Source organism: Suricata suricatta, chromosome 10 (assembly GCF_006229205.1).
Source record: "Suricata suricatta isolate VVHF042 chromosome 10, meerkat_22Aug2017_6uvM2_HiC, whole genome shotgun sequence".
In the NCBI taxonomy this organism is placed as follows: Eukaryota; Metazoa; Chordata; class Mammalia; order Carnivora; family Herpestidae; genus Suricata; species Suricata suricatta.
Window position 1 is genome coordinate 5,426,587 of NC_043709.1, and position 6,462 is coordinate 5,433,048.

Consider the following 6,462-nt stretch of genomic DNA (forward strand, 5'->3'; position numbering starts at 1 on the left):
GAGGTCCCCGCCCCGCGGCTCCCGCCCGCCACCTCCTGCCTCCGTTCGCCCTCGGGCCCCGCGCAGGCTGCCGGGCGCCTTCGGGGGTCGCACCTGCGCTGGGCCGCCTCGCCAGCTGTCCCCTGGGCCCCAGGGCCCCACTCACCAGCGGCGAGGACGCGCTCCGGGAAGGCACTGCGCCGCGGGAGGTGGTGGCCCAGGTCTCCGGCCCGCCTCGCCCGGGTCGCGAGGCCCCGCCCCGCCCCGCCCCGCTTGGCTGGAAGCCGCCGGAGAGCTCACTTCTTGCCTCCTTCCCGCCAGCAAGGCACGCCTCTGCCTGGGCGCCCGCGGCTCCGTCGGAGGAGCACCCTAGTTCCTTTAGCTGGTGCCCCGAGCACGAGGCAGGCTGGACCCTTAGTCCTGGCTCAGCCACTTTGTGACTGGTTCTCTCCGCCTCCATCTCATCATCTATAAAATGGGCACAACATCTCAGGACTAATGAGGATGCCACAGAGTAATGCGGGCAGGGAGCCCTGCAGACGCTTGGCACTCAGTGAGTGGAGACTGCAAGGATCACGGCCCAGAGGGGACCTCCAGTTTATCAGGGTCACCCTGATGGGCCCAGCATGTCCGGCCCCTGGCCTTGGACACCTCACCTCATCTATGGGTGCTACTTTATTACTGAATCCCAGGGTCTGTCCTTGGGCTGAGGGCCCCTCAGCCTGCAGGAGCCAAAGTTGCCCAAATTGGTCCTCGGGGGACCAACGTGAACTACAGCGTCTTCTCCCAGCCCCGGTGGCTGCAGCACAGATAATTTTGTGCTTTCCAAGCCCCTTCCTCCTTCAACTGCTTTGATAAAAAGACAAGTATAATCCAAGCTAGATTGTTCCTTTTTCTTCTGATTTTAAAAGAAATTAAAACAAAGGGGTTCCTGGGTGGGTGGGCGGGTGGGTAGAGCGTGCAACTCTTGACCTCAGGGCTGTGAGTTTGAGCCCCACGTTGGGCAAGGAGCCTACTGGAAAGAAAGTGGGGTGCCTGGGCGGCTCTGGTCGGTGGAGCGTGAGTTTGGATCTCAGGGTTGTAGGTTTGAGCCCTGTGTTGGGTGTAGAGATGACCTTAAAAAAGAAAATATTTTAATTCGTTAGTTAATTAGTTAATTAAAGTAAGTTAATTAGTTCATTAAAAGAAGTTGCAACGTTTTCCTGGGTGCCTCAAAGTACTGTGGCAGCCGGTGCCGTCACTGCCGGTCCTGAAGAAATCTATCTGGCCACACCTTCCAGCAGCTGCCAGCCCTCACCCGCTTCCGGTGAGGCGGGGCCTGTGGCTTGGCCAAGTGGCCGCTCCCCTCCCTCGGAAGACTCGTGGGGAGGAGACCGTGCCGCCCCCCTCCAGCCTCACCCCTGCCACACATGGGGCTCGAGGCTCAAGAGACATCTGCCCCCACATGTCTGCCGCATGCCAGGGCCAAAGGGAGGGACTGAGAACAAACACACGAGGTTGTGTGCCCTTCCCTCACCTTTCACAGGTGTGACCCTGCAGTTTGGAGGGGCTGGCGGCTGCCGGAAGGATTCAAGCTGCAGATCTTCGTGCAGCGGGAGATGCCGCCCCGAGTGTGCCTGGAAACCTCCCGTTACTTCGGCCTCGCTCCTGCCCAGCCCCACAGACCCCGCCTGAGCCTGGGCTGCGGTCCCTGTCCGTCCTGGGAGCAGCAGCTGCAGCCACTAGCTGGCCCCAAGCTCCCCCCTTGTCTCTTCCACTGCCCCCCTCTGCTGAGGACCCTCCAAGGCTCCCACTGCTTAGGATCCAGTCCGGACTGGCACTGGAGGCCCTGTCAAACTGGAGTCAAGCCGACCTCCTCACCCTTTCCCACCTCTGTGTCACTGCCTAGGCCACCCCCCACCCCATTCCCTGGACATCTCTGGTGTCCGAGTCTGACTGCTCTCCAGAGTTGCGCCAGCAAGCTCTTCCAGAACCCCAACTCTGTGACACCCCATTCTAAGTGGGCAGTGACTTCTGAACTCCACAGCACTGAACTTGGAGCTTGACCTGGGCATTTGACCTGTATATTGAGCACCTCAGGGTGCCCAGCTCTGGGCTGAACCCTGGAGGGTACAACAGAACCAAACCCAACCTTTGGCCTCAGTCGATCCAGAAGGGAGGCATGGAAAACACCCTCACAGGCTCAGAGAGGTGAGGGGACATCTGGAGGTCACACAGCACCAGAGCGATGGAGTCGGGATTCCCACCCAGGCGCCCCCAGGGTCTGCACTCTTTTCTTTTTTTTAATGTTTTTATTTATTATTGAGAGAGAGACAGAGAGTGAGCAGGGGAGGGGCAGAGAGAAAGGGAGACACAATCCATAGCAGGCTCCAGGCTCTGAGCTGTCAGCACAGAGCCCGACGCAGGGCTCAAACCCACGAACCGTGAGATCATGACCTGACCTGAAGTCGGACGCTTACCCAACTGAGCCCCCAGGCGCCGCTCCTTTAGAGCTCTGTGAATACCACCCGGGCAGGACTGATGCACTGAGCACTCTACTGACTCCCTGGGGAGCACACACCTGGCTGGAGAGAGCGGGCATGACCGGAGGGAGACCCCTAGGAAGGAAACAGGGAATCGGGCCTCTGACAAACACTGGCAGGGGCCCCCTGAAGGGGCAGAGGGCAAGGTCGGGGGTGAGGCTCCCCTGGCGGCACGCCTGAGGCTGCGACCTGGCCCTGTGGCAGGAAATGGTCAGAGGCTCGGGCTTTTCCGCGTCCTTGCTTGTGAGCTCACTGTGTCCAGATCTCAGGAGTAGGGGTGCACACTTCTGTGAGGGGGGGAGCAGGCAGCTGAGGAGGCAGCAGGGAGTGGAGGGGAGAAGATGGTCTCATCAACCTGTGATCAAGACCGGCCGAGTGCACACAGGAATCCGCGAGGCTCACTGGGGGTTCTGTTCCCAAATAGGTAACAGAGCAGATGCCAGGGGCTTGGGGATGGCGGCCCTCGTAGGCGGGGGCGGGCAGCCAGCATTCAGGGGGCTCTCTTGGCCACCACCTCAGGGATGCCCTCCACCCCTCTGCTGGCTGGCTCCTTATTTCCTAGATGGATCCCCCCATGTCTGTGGTGGCCCGTTCTCCGGGAGGGCTTGAGATAGGCTGCGAAGGAGGCGACATTTTGAAATTGTGCACTGTAGGGGCACCTGGGTGGCTCATCGGTTACCATCCAATTCTTGGTTTCGACTCAGGTCTTGATTTCACGGTTTCATGGGTTTGAGCCCTGCATCAGGCTCCCATGCTTGGTGACGATGCGGAGCCTACTTGGGATTCTCTCTCTCTCTCTCTCTCTGTCTCTCTCTCTCTCTCCCCCTGTCTCTGCCCCTCCTCCACTCCAACTGTCTCTGTCTCTCTCAAGATAAATAAACTTTATTTTAATGTTTTTATTTTTGAGAGACAGAGAGAGACAGCGTGAGCAGGGGAGGGTCACAGAGAGAGGGAGACACAGAATCTGAAACAGGCTTCAGGTTCTGAGCTAGCCACCAGCACAGAGCCTGACGCGGGGCTCGAACCCACAAACTGCGATATCATGACCTGAGCCGAAGCCGGGCGCTTTAACCGACTGAGCCCCCCAGGTGTCCCAAGATAAATAAACTTTAAAAAAAAGAACTCATACCTTCTATCTCATGGTTGGCTGATGCTTGGCTGAGTGAGAACTCAAAGTTGGAGACCACTGTCCCTCCAGGGCATGAAGACGGTCAGTCTTTCAGCTGCCACAGGGCTGATGAGCAGGCTGGGGCCATCCACAGATTGGAGCCTTTGCATGTGACCTATTTTGTTCTTCCTGGAAGGTTTTAAGATTTCTGTCCCTAGAGGTCTGCACTGTCACACGGATAGTCCCCTCTGGGGATCTAATTTCATCCATTGTGCCCGTGCTCTGGGGACCCTCCTGTATGGGGAACTCATATCCTCCATTTTTCAGAAATTTACTTTTTGGGGGATGATTTTCTTCCCTCCATTTTCTTGCTTCTCTTTCTGAAAGCCTTGTTACTCAGAATCCCCGACCTCCTAGGCTGGTCCTGTAACTTCCTTTTCTCTTCTACTTCTCATGGGCTTTTGGTTTTGGTTTGAGTTTTGGATTCTGGGGCTTTACCTTCTGTGAGGTTTCCTCAACTTTATCTTCCTGGCCTTCTCTTGTGTTTTTCAATTCTGCCGCCCTCTTTTTAATTTCCAAGGAATTCTTATTGGTTTTCTAAATGTTCTTTTATATATATATATAACTTTTGTTCATTTTTTTTATCTTGTCTTACCTCTCAACCATCTGTGATAGTTTTTTGTGTGTGTGATAGTTTTCTTAAAACAATTATTTTCTCCTCTTATCGTAGTCTCTGAATCCCACACATTGTGGGTTGTGTACATGTGTGTGTTTTCTGTTTGTAAGAGGCTTTCCTCAGATGCTTGGGAATTTTTGGCTGGCTGCTCATGATTAGGAGGGAGGAAAATACGTGTGTGGATGGTATTTGTTGGTTTAGCATCACTGTAGGTTGGAATTTGTCTGGCCATCTGTCTGGGAACCTCCTGGATTGACCATATCTTTCAGGTTTCCTCTTGGACTGGTCAGATTCCCCACGATCCTTCAGTCCCTTTCATGGAGGGTAGGGGCCTGGCTCCAGGTTTCTGGGAGCGTAGTGAAGGAGAGCATTGGAGGAGGTCTCTGCATTCAGCATTCAGCATCCTTTCACCTTAGTGGGGTACCCACATTCACCACTGTCCCTGTCCAGCCCTTTCCAGAGCTAAACCCCAGATGTCTGCCAGGATGAGGGAGGGGCACCACTCAGTGGCTAGAGAGGGGGGTCTAAAGATCTAACTGTTCAGGGCGCCTGAGTGGCTCCGTCACTTAAGCATCCAACTCTGGTTTCAGCTCAGGTCATGATCTCACGGGCTGTGAGTTCGAGCCCCACATTGGGGTCTCTGCTGTCTGCACAGAGCCTGCTTTGTTCAGATCCGATGTCCCCACCACTCTCTCTGCCTCTCCTCTCTCACACACTATCTCTAAAATGACCATTAAAACAATACAGAGCTAACTGTTCTTCAAAGATACCTTCAAACCGTCCTCTTCAGTTTAACCTTCTTTCACCCTTAGATATAAGCAGCCAGTCCCTAAGCTTTTGACGAGTCTCCTGGTAAATAAGACGAGGTCAGCTTCCCCCACTGTCGGGAGGAATTTGGCGGTCTGGAGTTTTCGAAGTCAGGTAATGCTAGTCTTCCTGCTTTTCAGCTTCCAGGCTCGGTTGCAAGGGCCCTCTCTCTTGTTCTCCCTGTCCTTGCAGATTTATGTCTTTAAAAGATTCCTGTGGATTTATAGGCTTCTGGAGGCAGTGCGTGCCTATTCATGTCTTAGCCTGAAAATCTCCTCCACATCTTTGATGACCACAGGATCGTATAGATCTGCCATAACCCGTTTAAGGAATCTCCTCTGGTCGAGTACATCATTTCCACTCTTCCCTTCTTAAAAGCAAGGCTGCACTGGATGTTCTGAGAGTTAGGGCTTTGTGCATTTGATTCTTAGGACAAACTCACTGAAGCAGATTTCCTGATGTAATTCTACCTGGATCTTTCTCATTATGAGGTGTGTGTGTGTGTGTGTGTGTGTGTGTGTGTGTGTGTGTCCTGGGCTGGCAGGAAATAAGAGAGGAGAGGGTAAGTGGGGTGAGGTCAGAGTTATGCTCTCCCTGAGGCAGCCTCACACCACCACTCAGAAACCTATACCCACCCCCGGCATGACAATGCCCCTTCTGTCTCTAACCACCTGTCATTCCGTCTTTGTGCCTTTGCCCACTCATCTGTAAACTGAGGATAATAATAGCACCTATCCATCACGCGTTGCTGGGAGGAATCAAATCAGCTAATACCAGGAGGTGCCTGATTGGCTTAGTCAGTAGAGCAAGTGACTCTTGATCTCAGGGTCATGAATTCAAGCCCTACATTGGGCATGGAGCCTACTTTAAAAATAAATTAAATACATACATATATACAAAATAAGCTAATACCTATATCAGTGAAACAGATACTTATTGGATGCCTTCAGGTGCCTATCTAGTTTGTAGGCAAGAGTCTACAAGACCGCACAGAGCTGCTGAGAAATCGAAAAGGAGAAACAACGTGGAAGCGTCTCAACCCCCTTCACACGCTAGGTAGAAAGAGTGAGTACGACAGTGCGTTCGCTGTTCATGGAATAACGACTTGCGCGGGCTGCCGGCCGTGCGGTGGCCGGCGTCACCTGCCGCCGCGCGGGGTGCCGGGAGCTCCTGGGTCACTCCAGGCCACGGCGCGCAGCCGCACAGGTTCTCGGAGCCGAGGCGGAACCCGTAGCCGCGGAACCTTTCTTCCGGCCCCAGGTTGCCCCGGCCCGCCCGGCGGGAAATGCGTCAAGGACCGCGCCGCGTCGCCCTCGCCGCGCCTCGGTAGCCACGGTAACGCACGGGGCGGCCGCGGCCTCGCCATGAGC

General features: G+C 54.8%; 1 protein-coding gene and 1 long non-coding RNA gene across 4 annotated transcripts in view; both read right to left on the minus strand.

The window, feature by feature from the left end:
- Positions 1-231, minus strand: part of TSPO (translocator protein) — an 11,332-nt gene extending 11,101 nt beyond the window's left edge. For 2 of the 3 annotated variants that reach the window (XM_029955323.1, XM_029955321.1), the window contains exon 1: positions 146-231. The gene's annotated coding sequence lies outside the window, so the exon portion shown is untranslated. Of the gene's footprint in view, positions 1-93 lie in introns of all 3 variants that reach the window. The other variant, XM_029955322.1, reaches the window with a different exon arrangement.
- A 735-nt stretch (positions 232-966) lies between these two features.
- LOC115303482 lies at positions 967-6,091 on the minus strand. The gene is made up of 3 exons (XR_003914078.1): positions 6,005-6,091; positions 3,631-3,798; positions 967-1,094 (listed from the first exon to the last, which is right to left on the minus strand). It is a non-coding gene; the product is annotated as an uncharacterized LOC115303482 (long non-coding RNA).
- Between the last annotated feature and the right edge of the window lie 371 nt (positions 6,092-6,462).